A 15174-nucleotide genomic window follows, 5' to 3' on the forward strand; every position below is an offset into this window, starting at 1 on the left:
CACACTCGTTACGTCACGCTCACATGGTTACTGTCTCGGGAGGCGTCGCCATAGTTCCCGATTCTCCGCAATCAATGCCCTACAAATACCACATTTAAAGAGAGAGAGAGAGAGAGAGAGAGAGAGAGAGAGAGAGAGAGAGAGAGAGAGAGAGAGAGAGAGAGAGAGAGAGAGAGAGAGAGAGAGAGGAGGAGAAGGAAGAAGATGAAACGCTTAAAATCATTGTGTTGTAGACGAAACAAATCAACAAAATATTATTTTACGTTGAAAATTACCTATGAAATCATTATTGCCTTAAATTATTTAAAAATCATCTAGTGAGACTGACATATTTTATTAAAGTAGCACTATACAGTTAGGCCGAGTTGGCTCCCCTGTGTACCCCGAGTTCGCTTAATGTTTTTGCATATATCCTTATTTGATGGCTAATTATTAGAATTATGTAATAAATTGTTGAGCTTAGTGATAGTCAAAGATTTATTTATAAAATCACATTTGTTTTTTTACCAGGAGTGCAAACCGTTTGGCTGTTGACTGTAACGAGGCTCGGTATTCACGCACAGTTTCACTTGGGTCTCACTGTACGGTCCACTATAGTCTCTAATTGTGACACATGTTGTGGTTCACTCATTCACTTCTAGTAATTGAGGAAGACTTAAAACAATTTGTATTTTTAATGGTAAGCCTTCTGACTGAACTTTTCCCCATGTTATTTTGTAATATTGTGCATTAGTCTTTTGGGACATAGGTGTATAGCGGAAGAGGCGGCTAGTTTGACTTGGTTCCTGGACAAGTCCGGACCTGTACTACATCCAGATGCGGTCATATAGCCAAATAATGAGATGGAAATGATCTCAATTTTGGAGTGAAAATAAATGCCTATATAATGTATGTTCGCCGTGGTGTATGTTGTTAGTGGCAATCTTTATTTGAAGACTTGGAACGAAAATGGGGCGCGAGTCGCTAAAGTTTTATTCAAATGGAAATTTTTGGAAGCTGTGATAAACAAATTTTCTATAAATATTGTGTGTTACATCCACCAAGTACCGACTGAGTGTGGGTTTTATTGGTGTAAAGACATTTTAGAATTATGGTCATATTTTTGTGAAAGTAATACAAAAATGATCTCAAATTATTAGTCATTTACCGGTTCAACCGGAAGGGACTGTATGTTTCATCTCCGTCCTTCTGTTTGTCTATCCGTCCGTCTGTCTGTCTGTCCGTCTATCTGCCCGTCTATCCGTCTGTCTGCCTGTCTATCCCACATATAATGTGTCGATGTCTTTTGTCACAATGTCTTGAGATATTGGGCTATGTATAGGTTTATCGTGTACCGTTACAGATCAAGTTCCTTTCATGGCGATTTATCTATTTTTGACAGAGTTATGGCCCTGGAACTTAGGAAATACGAATATTAGTTTTCTGGACAATGCCTGATGATATTGACGTGAAATTTTATATATAGCTTTATCCTGTACTGTTACAGATCAATTGACTTTCATTAAGATTTTATATATAACTTTATCCTGTACTGTTACAGATCAATTGACTTTCATTAAGATTTTCCCATTTTCACAGTTATGGCCCTTGAATTTAGAAGACGAGAACATTTGTTTAGCCTGGTAGGGGACATGTATTGCTTTAGCAGTACTCTCACAATGTTTGTTTAGCCCGGTAGGGGACATGTATTGCTTTAGCAGTACTCTCACAATGTTTGTTTAGCCTGGTAGGGGACATGTATTGCTTTAGCAGTAATCTCACAATGTTTGTTTAGCCTGGTAGGGGACATGTATTGCTTTAGCAGTACTCTCACAATGTTTGTTTAGCCTGGTAGGGGACATGTATTGCTTTAGCAGTACTCTCACAATGTTTGTTTAGCCTGGTAGGGGACATGTATTGCTTTAGCAGTACTCTCACAATGTTTGTTTAGCCTGGTAGGGGACATGTATTGCTTTAGCAGTACTCTCACAATGTTTGTTTAGCCTGGTAGGGGACATGTATTGCTTTAGCAGTACTCTCACAATGTTTGTTTAGCCTGGTAGGGGACATGTATTGCTTTAGCAGTACTCTCACAATGTTTGTTTAGCCCGGTAGGGGACATGTATTGCTTTAGCAGTACTCTCACAATGTTTGTTTAGCCCGGTAGGGGACATGTATTGCTTTACCAGTACTCTCACAATGTTTGTTTAGACCGGTAGGGGACATGTATTGCTTTACCAGTACTCTCACAATGTTTGTTTAGCCCGGTAGGGGACATGTATTGCTTTAGCAGTACTCTCACAATGTTTGTTTAGCCCGGTAGGGGACATGTATTGCTTTAGCAGTACTCTCACAATGTTTGTTTAGTCCTGTAGGGGGCATGTATTGCTTTAGCAGTACTCTCACAATGTTTGTTTAGTCCTGTAGGGGGCATGTATTGCTTTAGCAGTACTCTCACAATGTTTGTTTAGTCCTGTAGGGGACATGTATTGCTTTAGCAGTACTCTCACAATGTTTGATTAGTCCGGTAGGGGACATGTATTGCTTTAGCAGTACTCTCACAATGATTGTTTAGTCCGGTAGGGGACATGTATTGCTTTAGCAGTACTCTCACAATGTTTGTTTAGTCCGGTAGGGGACATGTATTGCTTTAGCAGTACTCTCACAATGTTTGTTTAGCCCGGTAGGGGACATGTATTGCTTTAGCAGTACTCTCACAATGTTTGTTTAGCCTGGTAGGGGACATGTATTGCTTCTCAGAACATTTGTTTAGCCTGGTAGGGGACATGTATTGCTTTAGCAGTACTCTCACAATGTTTGTTTAGTCCTGTAGGGGACATGTATTGCTTTAGCAGTACTCTCACAATGTTTGTTTAGCCTGGTAAGGGACATGTATTGCTTTAGCAGTACTCTCACAATGTTTGTTTAGTCCTGTAGGGGACATGTATTGCTTTAGCAGTACTCTCACAATGTTTGTTTAGCCTGGTAGGGGACATGTATTGCTTTAGCAGTACTCTCACAATACGGTGACGGCGCTCTAGTTCCGTGTCGTCATCTACAGTGACGGCGCTCGACTTCAGAGTCGTCATCTACAGTGACGGCGCTCGACTTCAGTGTCGTCATCTACAGTGACGGCGCTCGAGTTCAGTGTCGTCATCTACGGTGACGGCGCTCTAGTTCAGTGTCGTCATCTACAGTGACGGCCGTTCTAGTTCAGTGTCGTCATCTACATTGACGGCCGTTCTAGTTCAGTGTCGTCATCTACAGTGACGGCGCTCGACTTCAGTGTCGTCATCTACAGAGACGGCGCTCTAGTTCAGTGTCGTCATCTACAGTGACGGCGCTCGACTTCAGAGTCGTCATCTACAGTGACGGCGCTCGAGTTCAGTGTCGTCATCTACGGTGACGGCGCTCTAGTTCCGTGTCGTCGTGTACAGTGACGGCGCTCGAGTTCAGTGACATTACTTATGACGTTTCGGCTGCAGACGTTGTGGTCTCGATTTAACACAATAGCATTTCATTAACAAATACCTTTTTTAATTTGAGAGTGTTTCTATATCAGTGACATAGCTTGCAAGGTGATTCTAATATCAAGTGTCCTTTTAAATAAACTATCCACAACTTCAACTGCGACCTCCTCCCCTACCCCCTGTCTTCAAGTGCTTTAATTTGTAAGTGCCACCCCATCTGTTTGAAGGTGGACTACAATCCATATAACTTGTATATGTCTACATAACATGTGTAGTCCGCATAACTTGTGTGACGACAGAGTATGAAGACAAAAGACAATCCCCAGTTTCCCACACCCCTATTTACAACATGCGCAATATTGGAGTTAACAAACATATGATAAACGTTTGATAATTAACTTTGAAACACAATTTTTGTTTTCAATGACGCCGAAACGTCCAACAAGTAACTATTTAGATATAGAATAACCAGTTACTCTCTTTGCTTTATCCTGCGAAGGTTAAAATGGCGAATACAGGTCTAAAGATTAACCTGGAAATAAATATCTTTGAATAATACAATATTTGTTTGCTGATCATAACTAATGTAAAAGTATTTCCGTACCCAAGAGCTATCTTTGTGGTCATTGACCGAAAATATAATAATTTATCTGGTCATCATATCTTATCAATATATTTTATAGTGATTGCAGGATAAATAGCCAATAGGTCCGCGGCAGCAATGTCCGGAACGCAAACGTCCCAACCACAAGCATGAGTAGACATATCGTCACGGTCAGTGAATGCCAATACCAGTCTGCTCGTGTATTCACAGGCACCCGAGGAATGGTGTATTAATCATGTATGGAAAGGATTCGCTGCTATCTGGTAATACTCTGACTTGGCGCTAGTCTCAGGGGTGTTGAATCCTTTATTACAATACCGATGTAACATAACGTCGTTCGTTTTGCCGGTATTCGAGATCGATATCGGGTAATCGCCAACCATTGTTCTACATTCCGGTCCTCTCCGTATGACGTACTCAAATACACTTGCTCGTCATGGAAACACTGCCACATCTAATTCAGTATTAAAAAAGGACATTACTAAAACGATTACACTTCATGGGATTAAAGTTATCGAGTAATAATAACATTTAAAACATGAAACATCCAGCATGCATTTGTTCATTAGGTGTTCATGTGGGAAAAGATTGCGCAGAGGTATGATTTTTAGTTTTTAAGTTAAGCCAAAATGACTCAGTCAGTTACACTTGAAAATGAGTCCTGAGGTAATGCGATTAAATAATGGAAAATTTGCATGTGGGAATAGAAACAGATATCGATAAAATGGCTGGCGATACAATAGAAGAAACAACATTGTAGCATGAAAAGCACTGATATGTGACGACATAAAGGCTTAGTGATAATCGCCGCATTTTACCTTGACCTCCTCCCATCAGCAAATCAAGTAAAGGATGCTTTACTGCAACTCGCTGTCCTGAACAAACAGCCCAATACCTGAGGTCACTGCCCAGGACAACGTCTTTGAACCTTAAATGGATATAAACATAAACATGAAAATCGAGTTATAATGCATGACATAATTACTGCCACAGACTTATACAAGTGTATAAAACGAACACGTGGTATGTCCTGTTCTGCCTGTAGTGCAGTAATAATACAAACATGTTAAGGCTAGTAGGAGTATTAAAAAGTACATAGCTTGTTATGTTCTGCATTAAACAAAATTCTGTGATAGTCTAATACTACTGTACAATCATTCAATGCGAGATTTACAACACACATACTAGTATATATTGCACTTCGATTATGTAATCATTTTAATGGATGGAACCATATCATTTTTAAATGATGGATGTTACTGAATTGAGAGCGGACATGAATATGTTCTTCTCAAAGATATCACTCCCAAGCAAATCGACAAAGATTTGTTCAATATACTTAAAATAAATGACGTCCATGTACTATAGTGGAAACATTGGGTTCTTGTCTAAATGGGATAGGAGCAGTAAAATGACCCTCGATCAGGGCGTTTAAAAACTACCAAAATTAATGATAAAAACATCCGATTTTGAAGACATGGGATACGTGCTGAATATAATTGAAGTGTGGTTACAATGTATTGCGACAGTTTTGAAGTTAAATGAAGCTTCTTTGCGATGGGTCGTTCTGATGCTCACTGTTGATGAATTGGAGCAAGTGTGGGTACAGTGTATTGCGACAGTTTTGAAGTTAAATGAAGCTTTTTTGCGATGGGACGTTCTGATGCTCACTGTTGATGAATTGGAGCAAGTGTGGGTACAGTGTATTGCGACAGTTTTGAAGTTAAATGAAGCTTCTTTGCGATGGGTCGTTCTGATGCTCACTGTTGATGAATTGGAGCAAGTGTGGGTACAGTGTATTGCGACAGTTTTGAAGTTAAATGAAGGTTCTATGCGATGGGTCCTTCTGGTGCTCACTGTTGACGAATTGGAGCAAGTGAGAGTACAGTGTATTGCGACAGTTTTGAAGTTAAATGAAGGTTCTATGCGATGGGTCGTTCTGATGCTCACTGTTGATGAATTGAAGCAAGTGTGGGTACAGTGTATTGCGACAGTTTTGAATTTAAATGAAGGTTCTATGCGATGGGTCCTTCTGATGCTCACTGTTGATGAATTGGCGCAAAACTTGCCATTGGAACTTTTCCTTTTTGAGTCAGCTTCACAAATATTCAGAACGATTTCTTCGTCAAATCGTTTCGCACGATCACAGTTGTGTTCATTAGTTTGAGCCAGAAACAAAACAAAAACTAAACAAAACAACAACAACAACAACAAAAACAACAAAACAAAAACAAAAGGAGAAGAAAAGAGCATCCAATGGAATTACCCTTGAATAGCCCTTCAAATGACTATTGGTAAAGCGCTCGCTTGATGCGCGGTCGGTCTTGGATCGATCCCCGTCAGTGGGCCCATTGGGCTATTTCTCGCTCCATCCTGTCACCACGACTGGTACATCAAAGACCGTGGTATGTGCTATCCTGTCTGTGGGATGGTGCATATAATAGATCCCTTGCTGCTAATCGAAAAGAGTAGCCCATGAAGTGGCGACAGCGGGTTTCCTCTCTCAATATATGTGTGGTCCTTAACTATATGTCTGGCGCCATATAACCGTAAAACGTGTTGAGTGCGTCGTTAAATAAAACATTTCCTTCCTTCCCTTCAAACGAAATTGTAAACGTTTATTTTTTAAACAGGACTTTATTTATGTCTCTGATGTGTATATATGTCTTGACAAAAATGGAGTTTTATCAGTGGGTTTATTGGATACGTTTTGTTTTTTAAAGATAAATATTCAAACTTGATATATACGCTGATGGTAGTACTAAACCAAATAACTTCCGGCTGGGTCAAAGTGCGAGGTGCATCGAACTTTTAATAGAGAAGTGAACACCACAAGTCCTGTGATTGGTTATAAATGTGAGTGTGTTGGTTGTAAAAAATAATAGTTTCATCTGGGTAAAAAAAATGTGCAATTTTATTTCATCTAGTACCAATGTGTCAAGTAGCCTTGTGCTTGAAACATGTATGGGGTACCTGTAAAAAAAAGTACTCGAATTTTGTGCGAAACTAGGGTAGTCATAGACTCTACCCGTTATCTCAGAAACGAGCAGCTTGACCCCCATTTTTTTCTGATTCACTTTAAGTGTAAGGGGTGGTAGTATTTATATCCGTGGCGTTTATGTCGGTTGATACGTTGCAGGTAGGAGTTTTAGCCACATATGTTACTATTGTCGTCTATGGGATTTGATTTGGTAGTATACACCCTATAGCACATATTCAGTGCATAATAAAAAATATTATGATTTTGTCATTTTATTTAATTAAACTATACTGGTTGATTAATTAGCCATCACTCGATCATGCAAGTTCACAATGACCTTGACCTTGACAATAATCTCTGTACATGGCTCTGAATGGAGTTTGAATCAAAGTTAGCACTGAAGAAAAGTTGGTTTTGGCCTATAATTCATACTGTAAAGATTTCAATAATTTCTTTTTACATGGTATTTGACTTGCCATATACAACTGCTCTTAAATATGGTATTATATATAGGCAACCTGAACTAAGATTTTAATAGCAATTTATTTTTATATTAAAAATAGCATGTGCCAATAGTGGGTTAATGTCTTTAGTTTCCATTAACACTGTTAATTTTTTATGTATGAAATTCTGAAAACTCAAATTTGTAAAGAAGTTGATTTTTATTGTCATTTTGACATATTTATAGGGTGCGAAGTTATATTTTAGACAAATTTGTAGTTTTATGCAAACTTTAAAGTAAATTTGAAGAAAAACTTTACCAAAAACATAATTAAATTTGTTGTCACTATTGTGCCTTCTGTTCTTATTTGTACATAACAATAAGGTTGTTAACCATATACTTAGATCTCCAGATCATTTTTTTTTTAATAATCACTTAGTTAGCTCTCATGAAAAGCATTTTGAGTTTATACTAGATCCAGAACCAATTTTTTCAGATTTGATTATCTGCCTTGGATTAAGTTGATAATTTATTTTATTGTTAAAGCTGTATTACCTAATGTTACTAGCTAAATACAATGCTGGATTACAGATTGTAGGAATACATCTAATGTACATATTGTATTCATCCGGATTAGAAAATAATGCAAGAAAATAGATGTTCGGGTAATTTTGTCATTTAAAAATAGTTTTTTTCAGTAATTAATCAAACATAAATGTGTTAAAGCTGCATGATTATTCCAGATATCACAACTAGTAAAACCTCCAACTACAGTAGGCTATAAATAAAATATAGTCAGGAATATTGGTAGCTGCCAATAGTTTTGATGGTTCATTATGAAAATCAGCATGGCCGATGGACGAAATTCCCACACCTGGTAACTTGAAGACACCCACACCCAGCATACAGGATTTCCTCCCAACACTAATGTTCAGGACATTAAGTCATTACTTCATACAGGTACAGTCATGTTTGTGTTTCCTTCCTCAGACAGTGTATTTTTTTAATACTGATATTTCTTTGATGTGCCTGTTAAGGTCTTCATAATCTAGGGGTCAATCAAGTGCATGTGTTTTAATGGAATTCTTTAAAGGGGTAGAGGTACTCTGACTATCTTTGTTGTCTCTACATATATACCTGAGTACACACACCCAACTGAAAGTAAATATCTTCAGGAGTTTTATTTTAAAAAATTTGTTGTTTAATATGACATATTTCATTTGTACAAAACTATATGCAATATATATGCTTTTTGAGGTGTACATTATATTAGGTTGCACTGTAGAAACAACAGTTTCAGTGAGGTTGTCAGTTTATGTCAGAATACACCAGATCCTGGTTGTCATAAAGACACATAGCTGGACACTTTTTGAAAAATGTATGTTATCAGTATAGGTAGTACTAAACCAAATAACTTCCGGCTGGGTCAAAGTGCGAGGTGCACCGAACTTTTAATAGAGAAGTGAACACCACAAGTCCTGTGATTGGTTATAAATGTGAATGTGTTGGTTGTAAAAAATAATGGTTTCATATGGGTAAAAAAAATGTGCAATTTTATTTCATCTAGTACCAATGTGTCAAGTAGCCTTGTGCTTGAAACATGTATGGGGTACCTGTAAAAAAAAGTACTCGAATTTTGTGCGAAACTAGGGTAGTCATAGACGCTACCCGTTATTTCAGAAACGAGCAGCTTGACCCCCATTTTTTTTCTGATTCACTTTAAGTGTAAGGGGTGGTAGTATTTATATCCGTGGCGTTTATGTCGGTTGATACGTTGCAGGTAGGAGTTTTAGCCACATATGTTACTATTGTCGTCTATGGGATTTGATTTGGTAGTATACACCCTGATACATGGTAGCAAGTTGTCAACAACAATCTAAGACGGATTCATTCACAGCTTTTTGTTAGTCTGGCAATGACACATTTGAAAAATAATATATTTTCAGCAACTTCTGGGTTCGTTTTTGAAAGATTTTATGATAGTTTTATTTCCAGCATTTCGATAGTTACTGTATGTACGTAAGTATGCCTCGTTTCAGCATAAGACTTGACAACATGCATTATTTATGAGGACTTTCAGACAGAACAGAGGTCACGTAAGGGACATGGTGTGGAAAGAGCAGAGTAGTTACTGTTGAAATGAGCCATGAAATTCATATTGATGGACCGTTATCTCACCTCCGAACTCCCGGCTCAGTCCAGTGAACGCGGTTGTCGATACGATTAACTGATTGTCAGAACCCATTTTACTTTAACAACTCCACGATCAAAGATAGAGACTCGCTGCAGCCATTACTTACAAATCAAAAATATACATTTGCTCGTGCTCGTGCTAAATTGAGTAATTTGAGTAACTACCAACATGAAATAATACAGAACAAGATGACAGCTCAGCGCCAGTAAGTAAAGGTTCTACATGGAATAATTATTAAAGAACTGTTAAAGTGTATCGTACGCAATCACTTTGTATTGAATGAATCATTCTACCTCAGTTAAGTCGGCCTCGGTGGTGTCGTGATTAAGACATCGGACATAATGTCGGTAGGTACTGGGTTCGCAGCCCGGTACCGGCTCCCACCCAGAGCGAATTTTAACGACTCGATGTGTAGGTGTAAGACCACTACACACTCTTCTCTCTCAGTAACCACTAACAACTAACCCATTGTCCCTTGACAGACAGCCCAGATAGCTGAGGTCTGTGCACAGCACAGTGTGCTTGAACCTTAATTGGATATAAGCACGAAAATAAGTTGAAGTGAATGAATGAATCAGTTAATTCGAGACATAAGGAGAAATGTTATATTGATTAAGATTAATCAGTAATTTATTATGTGCTATAATGCATCTCGCTATACAATATTTCGTTAGGCGCATGTATCCATTCCATGCAATTGAGAGAAATAGGGTGATGAAGTGGAAGATAAAAGCGGAGAGAGAGAGAGAGAGAGAGAGAGAGAGAGAGAGAGAGAGAGAGAGAGAGAGAGAGAGAGAGAGAGAGAGAGAGAGAGAGAGTAAACCTGCTGCCACCACACAATCTTACTAAACTAACAGCAGTGGTATTGGAATGATGTGTGAGTTTTAATGCACTGTCTTAATGTTAGTGACAGGAACAATCCTGAAAGCCAAAGCGCCTCAGGCGATATCTCTACCGTTAAACAACATTCCACCCCATCCGAACATTGATCAAATTAGTCCAGCAGAACCTTGACTGAACCTGGACATTTTGTATATAGTTTTTTTTATTGTTGATTTGTGTAGCCCAGGGTGTCCCATTTCATAATCCTGTTGATGAACCTCAGTCATCATTGAGCGTTTTGAGAAATTCAAGATGGCCACCAAAATGGCCGCCATTTCATGTCATCGGCTATAACGTCCAGCATATTAAACCTAGGATGATGATGTTTAAGTCTAACGGTAGGTTTTGGGTGTCATATAATACAGTTAAATCAGTTACAACTTTTGTCTGCTATTAAAGCATTTGAAATACAAGATGGCCACCAATATGGCTTCCATCTTAGGTTAATACAACTTGCTTTACATTAAATGTATGACGATACTTTTAGTTATAACGACACTTTATACAGGGATCAAGACATATACATATAATTGATCTAGAATGTAGAAAAGATTTCACATAAACCGAATTTCAAGATGGCGGTCAAAACTGATGCTCTCTGATCAGAGAACATTCATGTTTTTCGAATGGATATATACATGGCACAATGTAGCATTTGACAGACATGTTCTGTAATGGTATTCTATATATAACTTACTTGAGTGTTGAGCACTTTAAACAGTTATATTCAAAATTGTATCTCTGTAAGAGCAAAGTCATAAATTTGTTTTGACAAGATTTTGACTTCCTCCAGAATCAATGTCAGTTGCGTCATCTATGGGAAACCTTCCACTCCCTAAAGAAATACTGGTACATAATACTTTTGTGGAACTGGCACTCGAACGTTATTGCAAATCTAAGCCTGTATGCGACAATGCTCATTGGTTATTTAAACAGTTGTGGTTATATGCACATTAAATATTTATACTACACAGTCCATGTTTGATCACCACTAGAATTACCTTTCTTCACATATTATTACTAAAGTAGTGCAATAGTGTACAAAAAACAGCAAAAACTCTTGCGACACTCTTTGTACTATGATCATAATACCGATCGAATATTAGGTACACATCCCCACTTTTTAATCTGTTTGCAATGGCATATTTCATGTTTGTCGCATAATCCCTGACTGTACCATCCGTTGGCCAAGGGATTACCCAGAGTAAAGCTGAACCATCTATGACCGAGACAGATATGTTACTGGATTTTCTAGCGGATACCTCAACCTGAAGTTGCCCTTTTAAAGATGAATTTGATGTAGCTGCTCTCATTTCTCCTGTGAACTCGAACATTGATGTTGGCAGTGGAGCTAGTTCATGTGAAAGGACATATTTGATGTTGATATCACAACCTCTAGCTTGCAACCCTATGACTCTCGAGTAAATTACATTCGTGTCATATACTTTTGTGTCTTCGACACTGACATGTTTTTTGGTAACCTCCATGGTAATAACTTTCTTGTGTATGGTATCATGAAAGTCATTTGGTAATTTCTGATAAAATTCATTCATCTGGCCCAGACCTATCTGTACAGCATCCTGGACATTGACTGATGATGTTCCATGTTGTCCCGTTACAATGTTAAGGACAGCATGTGGATGTTTATCAGGATCTAGAGGATCAATGCACTTTTCAAGTTTCAACCTGATGGCTTCCCTGTCTTTTTTTTGTCATTGGCTATTCTCGCCTTTCCTTCTTCTTTGTGCATTTCAACACCTTGTTCATTGGTATTTTCATTGTCAGTCATGTTGTCTAGGTCTGCCTCCAAGCGACTGCAAGCATGAAGACTCAATGCCCATACTTTCAGGGTCTCTGGTTTTAGAGTTATACCAATTATTCCACCAGGGCATGACCGTACCGCATGAAAGTGGTCTCAATGAACATGTCACTCCATATGCCATTCCACAAACCACGCTGATGTCTCCTTTCATGAAACGAGTAGCAATCTCTGCTGGGAATTTCTTCATGGACTGTAGGTAACACGTTCCGTAACGGGCGTAATTAATGTGGCCAGCTGCAAAAAAGTATGGTAGCATCTGCTGGAACGCTTCTAGGTACAATGGCCAGTCGGCCTCACGTTCTGCCCTAACAAACATCATAATAATGAATACCGGTTTGATTAAGATGTCTACCCACAACTTGGCAGTCTTACTTTTAGCAGCTAGTTCTTCCAGAACCTTCAATCGAGTGTGTGATTGTCTATGACTCCACGTAGCATTTCTTCAACAAGCATTTGGAAGGCTCGAATGTTCTGAGGAAACTTTTCCCCACTCAACATCTTTATTACACCTCCAAAAACATCACTCAGAACATCTGACATTCCACTATTTTCCATTAATGTGCCAATGCATCCTACGACATTTGAAAAGCGTTCCGGGTGTGTCCATTTCGCACTTAAAGCTACTTTATATAGTTGTAAGTCACACGTAAATAGTACAAACCTTTGGCTCGTATTTTGTGTTAGTTGTTGTGCTTCTACCATAGCTGTCATTATTGTATCAAGGTGAGAAGGAATAAGGTCAATCAAAGGTACATGTAGGTATACAGCTTGGGTTTTTGGATATGGTGACTGTCCTTAATTTCGAACAAGTGAAGTGTTGTATCCATTATACTCTGGGCAGTCAGACTTCTGTACTACATCTTGCATAAAAGAGAAATCAATTTCTTCAGCTCTGCATTTGGAAATGACCTGTTTTGCAGGAAATTGGAGTGGCAGTACTTGGCATCTTAGGTCCATTGTACCTGTACATCAGTGACATATTCAATTGGCTCCGATATTTCCTCCTTTGTAATTCGTTTGATTCTCTGGTGTTCACCAGTGTCATTTGTTGTTTCTGGTTGTGTAACTAGAACAGCTAATTAATGTGTCGAGAGCGTACCATTTTGAGATGATAATTCTGCAAAATCTCGTCGTAAGAACACGTCACACCAAAAGACTGCATTGTTTTGACAAGCTTTTTTTACCTATCCATTTTTAAACCTCATGCAATTTGCAGTGCAGTAGGGTTGTTTTTAATAACCCCAGTAACCATAGACACATTGAGTATAGCTGGAAAAGTCATTGCCAGTTTTGAGGAAAAAAATTTTCAATAATGCCATTAATGTCTCACTTACTGTCTCCGTTGCCTTTTCAATATTGACTGTAGTTTTATAATGTCTTTTATCTACAACAATTTTGTTTATTTCATTGTCAATTCGTTTAGCAAGTCTATTTAACTTCATATCAGTGTCATCATCATCATGTTCCTCTACAAGTCTTAAGGACTTCGCTGCTTTACTGCGAAAGCAAGTTACATTAGCTTAACCTGCTGAATGCAACACAACAAGATCATCTCCGAAGTGTTTAGATACCTTCTTTAGGAGTGTTTTGCATGGCTGTATATTACCTCCATTCTCCAAGTACATCTTGTACAATTCTTTCGAATTCCAAAGTTGTGAAGGGTTTTTTCTTATGACACCAATGACATCTTCTAATGCAGAGTCAACCTGTTTATCTTTGGACAATTTAGCAGCTGCACAAGTTACATTATAAGGAGACATAAAACGGACCTTGCAATCAACATGATACCTGACATCAGCTGAATGGAGATCGCTTATTGCCCCTTCAACCCTGAGTCTCACTTGCTCTGCCCACTCATCACTTCTGTCACTACATGTGTCTAAGATTGATTTCTTCAGTGATTTCTTCCCATCCGAACTACCTATTTCTCGACATGGGACATGGATAGGCAGGCCTCCAACGTGACGGGTTCTTTTCTCCACAGAATAAACAGTGATTTAGAAAATTGAAGGAAATACCAGCACCCGACCGTCTCCTGGTCTTGGGGGAACGCATGAAGAACTACAATTACATTTTCTTTTATTATATAGTTTAAACTGAGTGTTTGAGGTATATGTAGAAACACAACTTCGATGGCATGTAACAGTTACGTTATTGTTATCATTCAGTTCTTGCTGCAGTGAATTGTGTATATCATCCCCATAAATTTTGCTATGTTTTATAATATTATAAATTCTTACGGGACCTGCTTCAGTTAATATTTCCGACTTCTGGTCACAATTGAACTTCCAATTGAAAATACAATTTTTCTCTGGCATAACAACAAAGCCAGACGTCTGCATCTCGTATGCAGTCTGAGTGCGTCATTCAGTGTTGCGTCATATGCGTTACGTCATACACTGAAAACAGTATATGAAATGACGTCATATTTGTGCATTAATAATCTGCGTTGTTTACATTTCAAGCCAGACGAAAAAAATATGCTGGACGTTATAGCCGATGACATGAAATGGTGGCCATTTTGGCGGCCATCTTGAATTTCTCAAAACGCTTAATGATGACTGAGGTTCATCAACCGGATTATCAAATGGGACACCCTGGGCTACACAAATCAATGATAAAAAAAAACTATATACAAAATTTCCAGGTTTAGTTAAAAAAATGGCATTTGGCTGCTGGACTAAATGCTTGAATCTAGCGACTAGGTCAGGAGAAGGAGCAGATAGCTTTAATGTGAAATTCTGCGTTTAGTATAACCATTGCACCATCTTGATCTTTCTTCTGGATGGCGACCTAACCTA

General features: G+C 38.4%; 1 protein-coding gene across 1 annotated transcript in view; it reads left to right on the forward strand.

Moving 5' to 3' along the window:
• The window catches only part of LOC121371777 (metabotropic glutamate receptor 1-like), a 128579-nt gene that overhangs the window by 37370 nt on the left and 76035 nt on the right, over window positions 1-15174 (forward strand). The gene's annotated exons all lie outside the window — the stretch shown is intronic.

This window comes from Gigantopelta aegis, chromosome 4 (genome assembly GCF_016097555.1).
Source record: "Gigantopelta aegis isolate Gae_Host chromosome 4, Gae_host_genome, whole genome shotgun sequence".
NCBI classification, from domain to species: Eukaryota; Metazoa; Mollusca; class Gastropoda; order Neomphalida; family Peltospiridae; genus Gigantopelta; species Gigantopelta aegis.